The sequence below is a fragment of the Balearica regulorum genome, chromosome 11, assembly GCF_011004875.1.
Source record: "Balearica regulorum gibbericeps isolate bBalReg1 chromosome 11, bBalReg1.pri, whole genome shotgun sequence".
In the NCBI taxonomy this organism is placed as follows: domain Eukaryota; kingdom Metazoa; phylum Chordata; class Aves; order Gruiformes; family Gruidae; genus Balearica; species Balearica regulorum.
The window spans coordinates 22,917,080-22,936,029 of record NC_046194.1 but is presented as its reverse complement, the minus strand read 5'-3'; the positions used below and the strand labels follow the sequence as shown (position 1 = coordinate 22,936,029).

The window sequence follows — 18,950 nt, the reverse complement described above, 5'->3', positions numbered from 1 at the left end:
GTTATGTCTCGTCAGAGAAATCTCTTCCCTAAATTATACAAGTGTAGGTGTTTCTGTCTTTCTGTTGCCAAAGTCTTTATTCCAATGCCCTCAAAGACAGAACCGGTCCAACAAACGGCATAGTTTATTACTGATCACCAGTGATTAAGTTACTTTGAATAGTACCAGAGTGCTAATTTTGTCTCAGGAGTTTCACATTCTCTAACCTAAACAGTCACATCCTTGGGCTCCAAAAGGAAGTTTGGGCTGCTTAGGCTGTTCAAGAGAAAATTCTCCTAAGGATTGAAGCTAAGAGTCTCGTAGCCATCTCCATGAACACCAGCTTATGATGTCTTTTACAAGACAGATGATCCAATCAGGAAAAGTTAATCTGGGCCTGATGCCACAAGTCCTTGTGTAAAGGACAGAGAGCAACTAATCCGAGCAGAGACACTGCAAAGAAACCAACTGATTTATTTGTCTCTTATTCTGGAGATACGTACTTCAGAGCTGTATCTTCCAGTAAAGAAAGAGGGGTACGAAAGACTGAGCTAATCAAATTGGCAATGAAAATAAATGCAGAGCAAACAACCTCACAGAAACGCTGTGAAAAGCGTTACAAATGAAGTGGCCTCATTGCTGTTCTCCAGAAAATCAACTGGTTTTAGCAGAAGGATGGCAAGAGGGCTTTAAAGAAGCCCAAATCCTGAGAAAATGGATTGAGTTGCAACTCAAACAGATAAACTGGCTGAAAATGAATGAGAAAGAAGTTACAGACTCTTTATTGTATCAGATGATAAGGAATTCCATACATTTTTTTACCCTAAGGAAAAATTCACCACCTCATTTGAACATATCAACAAAATCATGTTACAGACAGGGTGAGATCTGCCTTATCAGGCTTTCAAGAAGTTGAAAAACTCTTCCTAATTGTTTTAGGGTGAGCTTAAGACTATCTAAATACCCCTCAGGCTTGTATTTAATGCAGTAGTCATCTGAGGGATTATTTATATTATATTCAGTAGCCTTGTCTAAGCCTTTACCTTTGAATCCATGCAAAGAATTTTGCCGCTTATTGTAGCTACATCCAAACTGTATCGGGGAAGAAGAATGAAAAGAAACGGTGCAAGCCGAGATCTGGGGATCAGGATTTCCAAGTTCCAAACCCAAACTGGACATAGACTTTACAACATCCTCGGGGCAGAAAAAACATCCGGAGGAGTGTAAGACCTTCACAAATAGATGCTTCTTCCAGCTTTACTAACACTGCTAACAGCTCCCCTCCCCAAGCTCCTCTTGCTCCCACAGATACCAGTTCACAAGAGTGCCCAGATGAAATAACCATTTAATTTTTTTTTTTTTTACCTCTTTGCCTTAGATATTTCGTCTAAGAAAATCTTGCAATGTTCTTAGGTGTAGCTCACTCTGCACTTCAGCCCTTTTGCGGCAGCTCTGAAAGAGGTATCGCTGAGCTGGTATTGCTCAGCTCCTAAGGAAAGCACAAATAGTCACAGAGACGCTCACAGAAATCGGTCTCCAAAAAAACAACAGGCATAAAGAACAAACTGAAATTTAGCTCCAGACAGACATATACTAAAACAAGGACTGGTGAGATTAAAGGACAAAATGATGAGTGAAACAGAATCTCCAGAATGTCCTCCTTTTATTTATGCCACACCAAGGCACACCAGATAACAAAGTTACACCGATACAAAAAAGCCAAGTTTTTATTTTCTTTGTGATTATATGTGTCAAGCAAAGGGATGAGTTGTATACTAGAAATGTACAATTCTGTCTGAAATACCCCATTTTCTTGCCTTTGAACCAGACTGCAAGATATTAATTTAAGGAAAAAAACCCAAGGAAGTGTCATCCAAAATCGCCGACTTCTGTTTATCAAAACAAAAAGTGTTCAGCATCTTGGGACGGTAATGAGAACAAGAGGTTTATTAGCAAGTCTATTTTCTACTCAACAGTCTAACTAGTTTCCTGCTGTGCTGTTTCCCTAATAAGCCTGTGGATTAAATGCAAAGTTTCCTCTATGAAATGAAGCTTCAGACTAATGCTGGAAGAAACCACGTACTTCAATGAAGAGAAAGTTAAAAAAAAAAAAAAAAGTTGTTGTTTAAGCCCTTTGCTGCCCTCTGGTCCCCCTGGAGAATTCACAGCCAGCAGCAAAGACACAGAGAAACAGACCAAATCACTGGAGGCTGAGCTGGAATTTTCTCTGCGTATCTGGAAGACTGACACGGACAAAGCAGTGGTACAGGGGCGTAGGAGAGGCCAACGGCACAGAAAGTGCTGCAGCAAGTGCTGTTAACTCCTTCTTCCTCCTGTTACTGATCTAGCTCTGCCAGCCTTTGCCAGCTTTTATCATACCAAATATTTCATTTGCTTCCATAGACACTTGGCTTCTGCTTTTCCTCCGCCTCTCTTCTATTACCTCTACAAATCCTCTTCCCTCTCAGTCTCTCTTCCTGCTGTTCTGCAGTTTTTCCCCCTCCACATTCTGCCACTTTCCTTCTGTTCTCCCTTCGTGCAGCGTCATATTTTGCCCAAACCTGTCTAGGGAAGTCTTGCACGCTCTGTTTCTGCCTTGTACACCCATATTGGATTGTGCCTTAGTTCCTCTGTTGGCGATGCCAAACCTCAGACCCACAAACAGTCCCTGCTATCACAATACCTATCAATAAAAAAGAAATTATGCCACAAAACTATTCAGTGATTTTCATGACATCTGAATCCGTAACTCCTGACTGTTACCTGCAGGAACTAGATGGGTAAGATGGATTAAATATTAAGGTAAGTTTTAAAGAAAAGCTGTTGTGAAATCAAGAGAACGCAGCCTTTTCTATGTGGTGTCACAGTTAAGGGAGTTCCTCTCCGATTGTTCCCATTCTGCTTTCTTACTTAAGTGTACCTGGCGCTGCTTGGCCAGGGAGGGGGACCCGCCAACATAAAATTCGGCTTTCTCCAAAGGGGCAGAACACGTGCCATTAACTCTGCGGGTCCAGACGATTGTTCCACACACTCCTCTCTGAACAGCCACTGCAGGGAAAACAAACAGTTTACATCGATACACTCTGGAAAATACTTGGCTTGATTATTGCTAGTAGTAGCAAGGAATTAACTCAGGCTAACCTCCTGGAATCGAGTCGCGGCTTCATTTTCCTCCCTGTGCTCAGTTTTATGCCTTTATCATATATATCATCCTAAAAACTTTTCTTGTGACTGTGCACCAAGAGCAGGTATTAAAGTCACTTTCTGTGATGGTCTTTAAATCCATCTCTGAACCGCTGCTGCCCAAACCGGACTCTCCCACCCTGCAAACATAAACTCTGTCTCTCTGATCTAGCTGGACACTTTGCTGCAGCTGTATTTTGACCCCTCACCGATGCTGCACCAGCACCGAATTCGATGCCAAAATCAGGGAATAAAGGGTATTCTTCCCCTTTACCTCTACGACAGCAATCTTTGTATGGCCAGTAAAATTTAACACCCAACGTTTATATCATCACAAAGATTGAGGGCTTTTGCTTACAGCCAGTAGAAAAGATCTGCTTTGTTTCTCTCCTGCTGCTGAGATGTGTTTTCGGTCTGTGTAATGTGTCTTCTTAATTCAATATAACGCAAGCCACGCAGGGAAAATTGTATTAAGACAAATGCCACAAAGAAATCCTAAACCAGCCAGTGAACCAGTGGTGGCCTGCACTGGATGTACAGCAAAAGGATGATTATAAACTTCTATATGACTATTTCAGACATATTTTGGGAAAATTTTTGTTGCATCTGAAGTTTCAGGAAGGCTTCACTGCTTTCAGCAATCCCAGTTTCAGCCCAGCAAGAGCTGACCTAAATCTACAGTAAAGTGTAGAGATAGAAACAGATTAAGATTCTAATCTCAATTCCATCACGGATTTTCTTCATTAGTTCTAGTAACTCCCTTTCACTTTCATTACTCCCACTCCCCATTCTCAATCTGTGAGATAAGCATCAGCTCTTTTTCACAGGGCACTGCGAGGTTGGGGTTTTTTTTTAATACAAAATGCAATGACACTTTCTGAGGGAAGATGGATAGACAATTGAATATATTTTCTTAGAGGAAAACAGCTTTAAAAAGCCAGAAAAATATTTCTTCATGCCCATACAAAAAACAAAGTTTCCTTTAGCTGAAAGCCTAACTAGACCTTAGAACAGGCTGCAACGTTTGCTTAGATCTGCCAGTAAAGTCCTGCACAAGTAAGAGTTTCACATTCCAGTACTAATTCTCAAAGATTTGGCTTTTAAAGACAAAGTCCATATTAATGTTTTGTTGCTGCTGTTATCTGGTCTCGAAAGGCAGCGTGGACCTCAGATGTCCTGCTAGCTAACCCGGCTCGTCGCAGGGCCCTTGCTTGCATCGTGAGTAACACGAAGGCTGAAAGACTAATTTCTGCAGGGCTGTTCTTTCTAAAAACCTATTCAAAACTTAGAGAGGAAAAATACTTCAGTGTATCCAGTTCTCCTGAGTGTTTGAATCCAGTGGCAGGGAAAGCAGGAGTTCCTTTGAACCTGTTATTTCCCCAGGGAGAGGGATACAGGTTTCACATCTTTCACAGAAAGGGAGGAACAAGAGGTCACTTTGCTCAGTTAGGAATTTTGATGTGGGAATTAAGAGTTGGTTTCCGTGCAGTTATTTACCTCGTCTCTGTCAAACTATTAATCAACTTAGAAAAGTTGATTAATCATTGTGCAGACTGTTGAGAGAAAGATACGTAAGAACTTATAACTTATTTTGAGGCTAGAAGCTGGTGTGAATAATCAGGCAATTCCAGGAACGGTGAAGATGAACCAAATCTGTCTTCATAGCACTTTAAAAAAGAGAGAAGTACAAGCCGTACTTACAGCCACCATCACAAAACACTAAGAGCTCGCTGTAAATTGAATTTCTCTTGGGAAGTGTCACAACAACTTCATGAAGCTCAAGTTCAAGACAATTGTTGGAAGGCTGAGTGGGGCAGAAGCCATTAAAAATAAGGCTCCTAATCTTTTACCTAGGTCTTCATATGTAGCACAGTAATTAGGACTCAGTTTTCCACTGGAATAGGCTTGTTATAAATTTACTAGAGAAGTTATTGTTTAAGTGAATAAATCTATTGTGCGCAGAAAAGCTGACAGCTATTTCTCATTACACAGGTCTGTCAGTAGTTCACCATTTCGGAACCATTTCCATCCAACTCTCCTTTATGATCTCGGATATGGAGAGCTCCTGTCAAAACACAGCTCTGCCAACGCACCTTATCCAAATTTACAACATTAGCTACACTGCAATCCTTGGTCCAAACGCTCCCTGGGCAGTGCGCTTCCATCCACACCCACTCCTTCATTTCCATGTTCCCCTCCTGCGTCATCCTAGAGCTCAGCAGTTTCATTTCAGTCCCTACTCAGAGCTCAGCGGTTTCATTTCAGTCCCTATTTGCAATATGCAATTTATTCCAGGGCCAAAGGTCTGGCACACGGAATGCCAGGTTGTATCCATGTGGCAGGATTCAGGAATTGATGCGGATTGAAGCTAAAATGGGATTTCCCAAACAAGCTAGACCTCGACCTTGCAGTCCCAACACAGAACAGCTAGGGCTCAGGCGCGCTGCCCGCGGGCTGCCCTGGATCTGCTCATACACTCACACTCGGTAGAGGCACCGCGATCAATCCCTGCCCCAGAGAACGTGTCCTCCTGGGTCCAGCCTGCAAAGAACCCCAGCACTCGAGGAGGCTGTTGCTTCCAACCTCCAGTAGCATGAGTATTTCTCCCTGCGCGAGCCATTGCAGCTGAAATCCCTCTGCATGCCGGCACCGAGGCTGATAGCTAGCACGGTTGGCCCCGCAGTATTACATCTAACCTGTCAGAGCTCATTTTCAACCTCGTTATTCCAGGGGCTGGCGCGCTGCCAACTCATCTCCGATGGTTCGGCAGCACGAGCTCCCCTGGGGCGTACTTTGTTTTCAAATGTCTCTCTCCAGCCTTACACAACACAAAGCTCTGTCATAAAGCCTGCGCGGAGAGCAAGATTTCTGTGCCTACTAGATGCAAACTAGTGGAGTGCGTGTCTGGGGCTGAAAGTCGATGCCAGCGTTGGTCTGCCTGCCCTCGTCAGCATCTCCGCTTGGTCTGACAGCCCCGTATCTTGGCAGGCTGAGCGAATCAGAAAATAGCCTTCCTGCAGAGGGAAAATCCTGGTGGAAATACAGGCTTCTATTTTCACTCTCCCTGTGTTGAACAGTAAGTAAATATGCAGTAGGTCAAATCAGCTGGGGTTGTTTTTAACTGTGTTTTCCCTCTCTTTCCACCTCCCTACACCTGGATCTTCCTTTGTGGTGTCTTTTCTGGTAGCCCATATTAATGGTAGTGAAGTGTGTAAGAAATGCAGGACATCCGCTACCTGTTCCTCCCGCCCCACTCTCTGCTCACCTCCTCTGCGCAAACAGGCAGAGGTGCTACGCTGTATGTATCAGCACACACCAAGCAGAGATGTTCTCAGCTTCAGGTACCATAAAAAGGAAAGGAGACAGAGTTCAGGGAAATCAAGTCTGGAGGCACACTGCATCCCCTTAAAACAGTCCAAAGAATATAATGGTTCATCAAATGTGTACACAGGGAATATTGCTTGAAGTTGGAAAGTAAAGTAATAAGTTTCCAAAAGGAAAGAAAAAAAAAGAAAAAAAGAAAAGAAGAAAAACATCACCAAAAATTGGAAGATCCACAGAGTGTTTTCTTGCCTTGCTAGAAGCTTATGGGAGACTCCTGTAAAGGACATGTTAGCCTTCCATCCTAGGTAAGAAACAAACACGCTCTTTTCTTGAAATGCCAGAGGAATGAGTATTTTCCATGAGTATCTAAGATGTGAAAGGCCTGAGAATGCAAAACTAAAGGAGTGGTTACATATCTCAGTAGCAGAGTACGCTTCAGGCTTCATTACATACTGATGCAAATGTAAAATATGCAATGTAGAAATTAAAAGGCTATCTCTTTACGATTACAAGATCCCTCCTTTATCAGATCCTCTACTGTGTTTCAAATCTTGAATGGTCACAGAGCAGTGTTGGTTTGATAGGAGATGGATTTAAATACCAAATCTGGTACTACACATTAAGGTTCCTAGATTTCTGAGAACTGAAAAACTTGACCTGGATTTTCTGAAGAGCACCTCAGATGGGCTGAAAAATCAAGATAAGAGAGACCAAAAGAATGACCGGCAGGCTGAGACTCCTAATTACAACCCTGTAATCAATTGTATCCATAGCCTTAGGCAAGCGGCTTCAGCACTTGGCAGAGTTCGAGGAAGGAGCAATGAGCAGCAGTACAGAGGCTTCTTGATGTGTATTATAACTTGCTATTTCATGCGGATCAAATAGCTACCAAGCACTGATAGATTGGTTGTGTTTAAAGTACTACAGAAATCTCAATATCCACTCTCAATCCCCCACAGTCCATTGTCTTCCTGATCCGTATCCTTAAGCAGCATGCTCAAGAGTAGGATTTCTTCTGTGGTTGCTATTTCCCTCCTCTTATATATTAAACAAGAAAAAACACACCAAATGAATGGGGGTAAAAAAAACCCACCAAAAACATACGAAAGCACGCTATCAGCATCGCTAAGGCCGGCCAAATTGCTAAAGACCTTCCAGAAGTAGTCAAAACTAATCTATGCTTTGAAACAAGAATAAAATTGTTTGTTTAACCAGTTATTGATCCAGTCTTTTTAAATGAATTACTTAAACTATTCATCCTGATCCTGGCAGCAAAAAAAAAAAAAAAAATCACATCTAGATTAAATGGTAATGAACATCCTTAAACTTATTCCCCCCATCCCGGTCCTTAGGAAGGATTGGCTACATCCATTTTCCTCTTCTCTCCCATCCTTGCTGCTTCCTTGAGGAAGCCCCATCCCATTTCCTTCGCTCCAGCTCCAGTACTGCTGAGCAGCACATCAGCATCAGTGTGTGCATTTATTCCCTTTGCAGCAAACTACATCTATTGCATAATTTATGTCTTAAACATCTTTAAAAGCAGGTCTCACTTCGCTTGGTTATATTTTGTAACATTTTTGGCAGAACTAGACATTAAGAGGCACGCAACTAAGTTTGACAAGCTTTCTTCTACTGCGGGTTATTGCTAACAAAAAGGCATCAAAGCATCGCACCGTCAGATTCGGATACTCTTGAGAACACATTTGTCCCCAGTACAGGAACACCACCGCCCTGGGAGGGATGTTCACACCGTACAGTGGTGCTGGGAGCCTCTAGGCTCAGTCCTGCTGACGATCATCCAGCAGAGACTACAAGGTAAGCTGCAAATACAGGACAGATCCCAGAGCTTCTGCATACAAATCCCTTGGAAGCATCTCGATACTTGACTCACCGTTTGCACAGACAGCACTAAGGTGTCTGGAGTGTACAGAACAATCTGACAGCTGTAGAAAAAGTAAGCCCTACCGAAAACTTTATGTACTCACCTATTTTTTGATGGCGTGAATGCACTTTTAAGTACCCTTGTCCTGAAATCAGCAAGTCTTCTTCTCTCTCCAAAACCTGTTTGTATCGAGATCGCTGTGAACAGGATTCATGTGGCCATCTGAAGAACTGGGAAAAAAGAAAATCATACAGTCAGGTTTTCAGATGGAAACGTGGATAGCTTCACCTACACCATCTCTCTTTACACACAGACACTACACACATCTGTCAGCCTGTTGGAGAACACTCAACTGCTCAACACAGTGAGGCTGCAAATGCCAACTTTTTAAGTAAACCCTCAGGTGAACACTGTTCAGTTATGAGTCCAGCTCTTCATGTAGAACGTTAATCCCAAGACACTGACTTTTGGAGCAGGGAGCTCGGAGCGTGCAAGCCATCTCAGAAAGTACTGAATCACTGAAAGACTCGGTTGGGTATTTTCAGACTTCTTGATCACTTCCACTTACACCTAAGCATGACCTCATCCTCCTGTTATGAGGCTCAGATGTGATGAATTATTATCACAAAGGTGCCCCCAGATGTCTGATGCTGGGGTACACATGGTGCAAAACACACCGAGGCATCAGACCCTGGGGTAGAAGCCAGCTGGCTCTGTAGTGCTGGCATTTGAGTTACCGGATGGGATTATTCTGGACTGGTTTTGTGAACTACAGTTTTGAACCCTATATGAATGTGACATAATTAGATATTTAATATTTTGATATATCTGTGACCACCTATGACTACTCCGTCTACAGTAACTGGAAAGATTTTGAGTCTGTCTGCTGCCAAAAATACCACTGACTGCTGCCTGGCCTTGTGCAGAACCTCTCCTAGCACCTTGCCGTCCCCATCCAAGACACCTTAAACAACATAGTCCCACAGGGTCCTGCTACAAACGTGGATCTTCACCAGTTCTGCACCACCTTAGAAAATTCAGCGTCAAGAGAGTACAGTGCTCATTTGACAGTCACACAGACAGGTGACATGCAACTGCTGATTTTAGTCCGTAAAAATCATCCTCTCCTGGAAAGTCTGTAGCAACAGCTTCAAGCAGTCAGTCGACCTTAGCAGTGCTCTGGGATATTCTTGAGGCTTTTTCTGAATGTTCACTGATAATTGTAATGGCTTGTACACACACACACGCCTGCTTTCCTTCTCTGTCTTGTTTTCTAAATGCTTATTTCTCAAAAGCAGGGGGATGCCAGCTAGACAGAGTTCAACAACCGTGCACATTTGCGCTGAAACACAAGTCTGAGAGGAAGGGGAAACAAACATTCTGCACTTGCTGTCCTCCTCCAAGCCTTACCAAGAGCCTTCTCAGCAAGCGAACAGGAAAGCATTCTTATTGCACTCAGTATGCCGTTGCGTATCACGAGATTATTCTCCACCGCTGTAATGCCAAGTGCGCTGACCATGCCTTCCAGCGTCAGCACCCTGCCAGGGAGATGATCCCCATCTAATGGATCTCGTGAGTCTGCATTTTCACCTTGCATTTAACTTGCAATCTTTTATTGACCTACCACTCCTTGCTATCACCCCGGCTACATAACTGCAACAAGAGCTGTAGTCTTACATTTAGCAGCAGTATACCCAGACACACAGTTTACTGCAATACCTTGTGTTGGCCGTGTATGACACAACCTCAGACCGTAACTTCAAAAATTCCAGTAATTTTAAAACATGATGCTAGCATATAGAAATCCTTTTTCCTCCACAGAACTCAACGCATCTCACAGATGTATTATCACCATAACTATTTTTCAGCAGAGAGGGTTAAATTTCATGCACAAAGACTCTTAATTATTAGAATTGAAGGAGACAACACAGCAGCAACCATCCAACTGTACGTTCTCTGAGAACAACGTGGCTTCAGGACTCCACCTAAAAATTGTTCAGCAGCAACAAGAAATCAAGTTTGCAGCACTGTGCAAGAAAAGTGACAGCCAAATAGAAGAACTAACTTGTTGAAGATCATTCCAGAAGTCAGTTTAAGTGCTGGGAAGAGAACAGACTTTGTCTACTTTCCTGCTGTTTACTTTATTCGCTGGCCCTAGAGGCTCCTCCACGGCTCCCATGAACAGCCTGTCTCCCCTTTGCCTTCACACCCTCCCAATTCCTTACTTCCTCGCTGTATCCTCCCAGCTTGCCCTTAAGGCAAATGATGCATGTTGAGCAATTTTAACCACCTCTCCAAGTCAATCCTTCAAATTCCATAACCTTTTTTGTTACCTCTCTGACTTATCTCTTTGGCACAGAGGCAACAGAATTGAATGTAAACACTGTGACTCCAAGTTTTCTGCAATTTAGAGTGACGGAGACTGGGAGGCATCCTGTCCTCCTCCGTCTGTGGTGCAGACAGCCCCCAGGGCAGGAACAGGCTGCCTCCCCCCAGTGATCACTCCTCCACCCCCGTGGTGTTCCCTCTGTCCTGACACAACTCCAATCACTAGTTTCTGCATAGTTTTGTCTGCAGGTACACTGAGTCATCTATTACAGTAACAAGTAAGCCCGAATCAAAGCCAAAATCTCCCATATGAAGCATGAAAGACAGTCATGGAGATTAGCATGGTTTCCTGCAGCTCTGCTGATGGTATTAGAAATGAATTCACCTCAGTACATCAGCAAAGCTTGCCACAGAAACTGAGGAATGCATCCTGCTCTGTTCCATATGAGATTTTAGATGTATACTTGAGGCTGTCATCTACAAGCCAGATCCCAGAAATAATCTGTTCATGGATGCTTCATTATGACACCTGGGAAGAAAACAGCAAGAAGTTTAGAAACTATCTCAGCTAGAAGCTGCCCTTGCCTGTCAGTCTCATGATAAGAGGAGACCTAGGAAGTTCAAATGCAAAAAAAATTGGCTTCAGAGACTCACCAGCCTGCTGTGTCCTGCAATATATCCAGAGGCAACAAACCATGTCAAGCACGCAAGATGAGTTCCAAGTGTGCGAGAGCTGAAGTGATCTGCAGAAGAAAATCAATACAGAAAAACCTGTGTTAAGTAGCCACATGAGAGATTAACAAAGATCAATTCCATAATGAAGAGAATCTTTTGAGAAACAGGAGAATGCAGCGTATTTATTACACTTTGTACTGTCTTTTGAGGCAGAGCTTGCCTAGCAGAGGTGCTATATTTCCATAGATTTCCCCATAACCTCTGTGATCCGTGAAACATCAAGTGGCTGCATTGATAAATTCTTTGACAGAGCTAGACTGAAAAGTTAGCTTTGCAAAAGTAAATGCGTGTAACTGGGGCAAAGCAGGAGAAAAAACATTACAGTCCATGATAGGGCAACAAAAACAGCTCGGAGTAAGATGCGAAACCTCTAAAAAAACCCAGGTTGTGTTGACAACAACCAAACTGAAGCGATGATGATAACATCTGCAAGGAATTTTTGCTGCCTGGGCAACCCTTGAAGTTCCCGGTACGTTTGTGCAGAGCAGAGAGAGGGGGACTTTATGGATGTTTATGTGTTCATGGCAAAACAAAAGGGGAGGAGAAGAAGGAAACATTTTCCAGCTTCAGAGTGTTACACTGGAAAGGGACTACTGTTCATAAAAACAACAACAACAACAAAACCTGTTTCTACTCAGCTGCTAAAATCCTGTCTTAAATTTCAAAACCGGGGCATGATGTTATTTGTGGAGACAGAATCCCATCATCCTTGCACACACTTGCCAGAACCCGCCGCCTCCGGAGCAAAGCGTGCCAGCTCTTTCACAAATGAACAGCAATTGCCACGGATGATATTTAGGCAGCGCAACAGGTATTAGAACCTGGCCTACTGCCTCGTACAAGTCTCCTTCTTTGGGATATACTTTCCTTCTCCCTGATGCAAACTGCATTTCCATTAGACTCGGGAGACTGACTGTGATTTCCAGCATCGTAAGAGTGACAAAGCTTCCCCCAACCACAGACACACACAATGCACTTTCCGTGTTTTCCAACCAGCAAACGTGCCTAATTTTATTTAGTCAAAGTGTTTTTCCTCTTAAGTGCCTTAATGAACACTTTCCACAGAAGAAATAGCCCAGATTGGAGTCACCAATGCAAAACTACTGAAAGCCTCATCGCGCCTCCCTCCCTTTTACCACCAGCACAGAAACTTTCTTTCTACAAGTGCCTGGGCTTCCAGCTCTGCCGCATCCCGGAGGTATCCAACGCTTCACTGACGTGTTTGCTCTAGGAAAGCATTCCTACAGCCTTTTTTCCTCTACAAGGCTCTCCTCGTTTCACTCTGCAGCACGCTTTTCTTTAATTTTCAGCAGGAAGAATCCATTCCAGAAGTGCCTTTTATTGACTTCCTTCAGTGCAGTCCAAGAAACAGTGTTAAAAAGCACCATTTCCCCTCTTTCACCTGGGTGCCTCTCATAAACTGCTGGCAGTGTACCAAGAATTGATAGCATGGCCATTTCCTTTACTTTACAACAAAGGCTACTGGAGTCCACACTCCCAATGTAGAAAGCAGAAGAAATTCTGCATCATCTTGTTTTGAACTGGGCAGAAAGAAGTGGGATGCTTTCCTTTCCTCAGCTGTTTGTAAGATGAAATACTGACACTTTCCCATAGGACATAATCCCTCCTGAAATCCTGCTAAGGATTCTGGACTGACAGACGTTACGTCTCGGAGGAATTTCCACAGAGCCTACATCCAAATGTTACAACACTAATAATATGCCATACTGGTACCAGGCAACCACGTACAAGAGCCCTGATCCATGCGACGTGAAGAAGAGTGAAGGACAAATATTTACAGCGCTTCTGTGACTGTGAAGACCCAAACTATGACCGACTTCCCGAGGGATGTTCAAAGGAGACCAGTGTCAATGAAGAGCTGAGACCAAAGCACCTCCCAGCGCTAGCTTTCTCCTTATGTACCCACCTCTCTTCCTCTCTGCGCTGCGTTGCTGCAGCTGCCCCACCATCAGTACCCCGCGCCAGCGAGTTTGAAGCACATTCAGGTCTAACTACATCTTTGTCTTCCCACTAGATACACCTCGTTGCTTAAGGCAAAAACATCTCAGCTCACATCTCTCACCACCGAGCAGCAACAGCCCCAACCTATCATCTGTGGGTTGGCGTCCTTTGTCACCCTGACATCTGCTCGCAGAGGACAGCCACCCTGGGCACGTGGGGGGCTATTTGGGAGAGCAGCCTCCCCGCCGTAGCTCACCATGAGCTGCAACGAGCCATCGCTTACCCAACCCCCTCATAGATTTCTTTTCCTACTAGCATTAAAATTGTCGGATTGGCATTTTCAGCATGAGTCTGCCAAGATGAACTTGAACTACACACGCATCTGTCTTCTTCATATCAGCGTGAATCTTCTTTCATTGCTTCCAGGGTTGTTAATCCTTCTCCTCTGGGACTGCACCAGCATGGTCCTTCCTTCTTGAGGATAATCAGACTGTCAAACAGGATTCTAGAAAGGACAGAACAGTTCCTTTAATTTTCCTTCCTTCTTTATAATTAGGTATTCAGTCCCACCGGAGCAGAAAAAGGACAGACGAGAGTTCAAGGACAATCCTGGCGTTTTTTTAATGGCATTTATAGGTGATGGTTAATCAGAAGCCCACTTCAGAACTTACAATTAAGAGGAATCCTAAAGATAAAGCTAGCAAACATTAAAGGAAGGAACCAGAGGGGGTAGGAGTGAGAAAAAAGTATTCACTCGCAGTAAACCGCAGAAAATGGGGGACCCATAAGGCAGCGCCACAGGACAAACTCAGAGGGCCAAAGGCTTACGGAAGGAGCAGTTCCCTTCAGTGTCCCTTCAGCCGTAAGACTTGTATCCCACTAGCAACATAAATCACGGAAGAACGAGACTGGAGCATATAAAACCAGGCGTGTACATAAATCACTGCAACACCTCGCAATGTCTAGACACGAGTGCAGCACAATAGCAGTGGCACATGTGTTCTGGTTGCCTTTGGAACAAGAGAAGGAAGAAGGTATTTCCTGCTGTGCCAATGCTTTTTCCCCCATCTACACTGCATATACAAATTCTAAGGAAATGCAGCCAGTTCTACGAAACACGAAACACAAAACAACTGGATTTTTTTAACACGAGGGAGGGAAAACACAGGGGACTTCCAGTTTGACTACATAAGACACCAAAACTAGGTCTATCAAACAGCTATGTCTACAGAAAGTGAAAGACCATAATTTACCATCTCACCTGAAAAACAATTTTCAGCTGTATACGGCTGCTAGCAGCAAAGTGTCTTGCCAGTTTATTGGTAAATCACAAGAGAGAGCATCTTCAGCTGAAGCATCGATGCCAGGCAATGATTTCTACACAATCCTGTGCTCACAGCCTTGGAAAATTGCCTGGGTGTCCCAGCAGAATCAAACAAGATAAAGAGAGGGCGATTCAAGTAATGAGTAATAACAAGGCCTGGAAAAGACTGCCTGTTTACAGACAAACGTGATATTTACAGTAATTAATAAATGTGACAAGACAGAATGAAGCTGATAGTAAAGTAAGCATGGATAGGTTACAGTTCAGATCTGGTACAGTTTAAAGTTTCCACTCCCAATTTGGAAGTTCTGAATTTTATTCATTTTTTTTAAAGATGACCCACCCCAGCACTCAGATCTGGGTTCAGCTTTTCATTTCACCAGAGGCGAAGGGGAGTTGGCGTTAGAATCTTCATACTGATCCTACCACAACTTTAAACATGGCATTCAGCCTGACAAAATTCACCTACTTCACTGCAGGAGAAAATACTCATTGCAGGGTGACGTTAGATCGAATCCTCCGATAAGAAAAGTCATTTATTCTCTAAGCAGCAAATCGGTGTAGCCCCAGACCAGTTTTCTATTTGCATTGCGGGGTGGTTTCGCAAGGGCAAATGAAAGGTGGCACTGGCTCCGAAAGCATTCCTGAACTTTACTTTTTATCACTGCAATTCATCTAGAAGCTTTAACCATGACAAAGTCATCCCTGGGACAGACAGCATATAAACTATCCTCAGAAAGGAATTCCCTGCTCCAAAGGTGTTATAACCTCCTTAGTAAAGCCTAAGAGAGGAATGAAAACTGATCTTTCAAGACCACAGAGCAGCTCCGCAACATGACTGGGATCCAAACCCGAGTTCTTCTGGCTCCCAGGCTACAATTCCATCAGCCAGATCGAAGGAAAGCAGCACGGGTATTTTCACTCACGTAATCTAAACATACATTGCCCAGCTCACGCTCTTCAGCATCGGTCAGCGAAACTACGCGTACTCTGAAATAAACGCTGGTGGTGCTGAAGATGCTCCCAACATGCTGGTTCCTTGACAGATACCTGTGGGGAAGAACAACCCGTGGGCTGGGGCTTGCTCCTCCATCCACTTGGGGATGCCGAGGCCGCAGAAAGCCAGCAGCGCCGGCACCGCGCAACATCGCCACGGCTCTGGGTGACACGGAGAAGAGGAGGGCACCGGCGGCTCTCCCGTCCTCTTTCTGTAACTACACAATCGGGCCACGATTCCCCCTGTTTTTACCCTGGTGACAGACGGTGGAAGCTTGCTATTCCCAGTCACATTTATTTATCGCTTTCCTCTGGTCTCCATGGAAACAAGCCACGATATCATGGGCTGCGCCAGGCAGGTCGGGAGGTCTGCAGAAGCTGCTGGGAGCCAGTGGCACAGAGCAGAACAAATGCTAAAACTAGAAAAGTGTAATTTCTCTGCAAAGAGCAATGAAATAAGTGGCAGGAGAGTTGAAAAGCACTAAATGTGAGAGGCCTGAACTTAATACCACTTCAATTATTTAACAAGATTGTCTCGTCTATATATTTGGATGAGTATGATCAAACCTCAGGACTGCTGAGGTCGTCTCATCACCGCTTACAGACGGCGCTGGCATATTGTATCTCTCCACCCACTGGGCACCTTTGAATTGCTTTTTATCAGCCTTCTCTAGAAAAGATGAACAATGAAAAAAAATCCAAAGCCAGGTGCTCAGAGCTGAGCTCGATCCTACAGCAATCAAGGACATCAGGTGAGTCTGGACTGGGCTCCAAACAAACACAGACGACAGTAATAATGCAGGAATATGGGTAGTAAACACAAGCCTGCAGCTGAAGTCGGGGACAGTGCTGCTGGGGACCAAAGCCAGATCCTATGATTAGTTTAGTATCGTCAAACTCTCCTGAGCTATTTAAATGCCTAAATTGTGAAGAATGTGAAATGTCTTCCCTTACCCATTTCGTAAGCTAGAGAAATATTAAGTTAAAAAACATGTTTCAGACAAGGACCATAGGAGTCGGTAGGAGACACCGATCTGTCCCACCTCCAGTTTGTTCTGTTTCATTTACGGAGTGTCCATCACCCCTCCCCAGGGGAAACGCACACAACAGTTAGCATCTTCGACAGCTGGGAAGGTCCCAGCAGATCTGCTGTCTTTACACCCACCTGCTACGCCTCACTTGCACCGCATGGTAACCACAAACACACCAATCTCCTGACTAAAGTTCTTGACACAGCTTGTGAACATCTCAGACTGTAACACAACTTCCCAAGCACGCCTGGGAGAAGTCTCTAGCAAGAGTGGCACGCAGCAGCTTGTTTCTATTTAGAAGAATCACAGACTCTGTTTTCATGGCCAGGAAGAACCATTTGAATCATTTCATCCGATCTATAGCAAAGCGCGTAGACTATATCCTTGATATAAACTCTTGTCTGAGCTCCAGAAAAGTCTACAAAATGAGCCTGACAAAAAACTCTGAGAAATAATTGCAATGCCTGGACAGGGTTTCCTGCAATTCATCACTGGCATAATTAAAAATGAGAACCCAACCTCCAGTCTCGCTTCAATTCAGATTATGTTACGCATTTGTGTGCCACACTGAAGAGCAAAACAAGTTTTGTTCCCTGTGCACAGACCGTCATGAAGTCATTCATAATCTCTGCTTGCTAAAGGCACTACATTCAGTTTCTGGAGTCTTTTGGTAGAAGACCAAAACCCAACTGATGGAAAAATTTGCTGCTGTATTTCACAGAATAAACGTACGATAGTGGTGGGTATCTTAAATACATATTTGTTCATTTTGCCTTTGCTTCACACAGGCCATTCCCACTGCACGAAATTGCAAAGTGTTTCCACAAGTACCTAGCAAACATGTGAATACTCTGAGACAGAAGATTGTTCGTGATCTCACAGCAGGCTGAAAAGACTCTGAATCTTTAATAACCTGGTCTTTAAGAAAGGAGAGATTATTTCCTAGTACTGAAGTCCCAAGTTATTCCAAGTTTTCAGCTGCTGCAAAGGAGCTCACAGAAGGTGGCCGAGAGCCTTCCTAGAGGCTGCCTATGAGCCACAAATTTTATTTGATTTTTTTAATTTAATTTGGAATAACATGTAAGACTTGCAGGATGCATGTGTAACGTCAGTGCAAAGTGGCTTGTTTATTTGTCTTCTGGCCAAAAAGCAACAGGTCCCATTACTGAGAATGTCTTGATTACAAAGAATTGCAAATGAACTCCATCTCACAAAGAGTTTGGGAACAGATTTTCAAAAACCAGCTCTGATGTATTTGCAAATTATCCGTAGGCACGCCGGCAAGCATCACCAGCGCTTCCAACATACCCACGTGCAAACTGCTGTCCCTCCCGACATAAGGGGTTCTGCAGGTCCAGTACCGTCACGCCAGCAGCAGTTTTACTCCGGCACTGCCGGCTGCGGTAGTATATTTAGCGTTGTTTAAGCAGAAGTCATGCACTTGCTTTTGAAATTTTGGCCCAAAATGTAAACTGAAAAAATCAATATCCATAAGCGTATCTTTAAGAATCTAAAATATAGAATGCTAAAAAGAATAATTGATTTCTTCCTCAGTTTACACAGAAGATGCTGTAGCAATCTGACAGAGTACATTGTATCATGTATATGTGACCAAATGTACATTCAAAGGACATTATCCCTACGGGAAAGTCCTGCAGAGTTTAGTAAGAAATACAAACCTACTGACCGTTTCAAAGTTATGCTCGAGAGTCCTATGCCAGATGAGATTTACACCAGCGTTGTACCTCTCCCATCAAACTGTACCATGCGCTCTCGGTGGAGACAAGCCAATGAGGCTGTAACATAAATATGCCCAGAGGCAGCACATCCATATTGCCCGACTGAAAAGAAAGAACAAAGAAAAAAATCAGAACTAATTAGTACTGTAATGTGTCTGAGGCTAGATTTAGCGTCATTCAAGAACCACGGGCAGCAGAGGAATGAAGAAAAATGGAGCCAATTTGTGGCTCGGTATTTATTAGCATTTAGATAATATGCCCCATCCATCATATACAAGGCGTGTTTCAAAAGTACCGGTGCTCCTGCGTCCTGAGTGCCCAGAACCCTTGTAAATCGCCTGCCTCGGATCTTGCCAAGAATAAAATACATTCATCTGGATGCAACCGCTGGGGGAAGACATTTTTTCCTTGTGATGGAAATAAAGACTGATGATACAAAGGAGTCATAAAAGTAAGAGGCTGCAGAT

General features: G+C 43.8%; 1 long non-coding RNA gene across 1 annotated transcript; it reads right to left on the bottom strand.

Annotated features, from left to right (window-relative positions):
* Nucleotides 1–1,682: 1,682 nt before the first annotated feature.
* Nucleotides 1,683–18,421, bottom strand: LOC142603394 (uncharacterized). The gene is made up of 9 exons (XR_012837320.1): nt 18,053–18,421; nt 15,569–15,767; nt 14,655–14,806; nt 13,768–13,898; nt 13,160–13,268; nt 11,351–11,439; nt 11,082–11,225; nt 8,472–8,598; nt 1,683–3,027 (listed from the first exon to the last, which is right to left on the bottom strand). It is a non-coding gene; the product is annotated as an uncharacterized LOC142603394 (long non-coding RNA).
* Nucleotides 18,422–18,950: the final 529 nt, after the last annotated feature.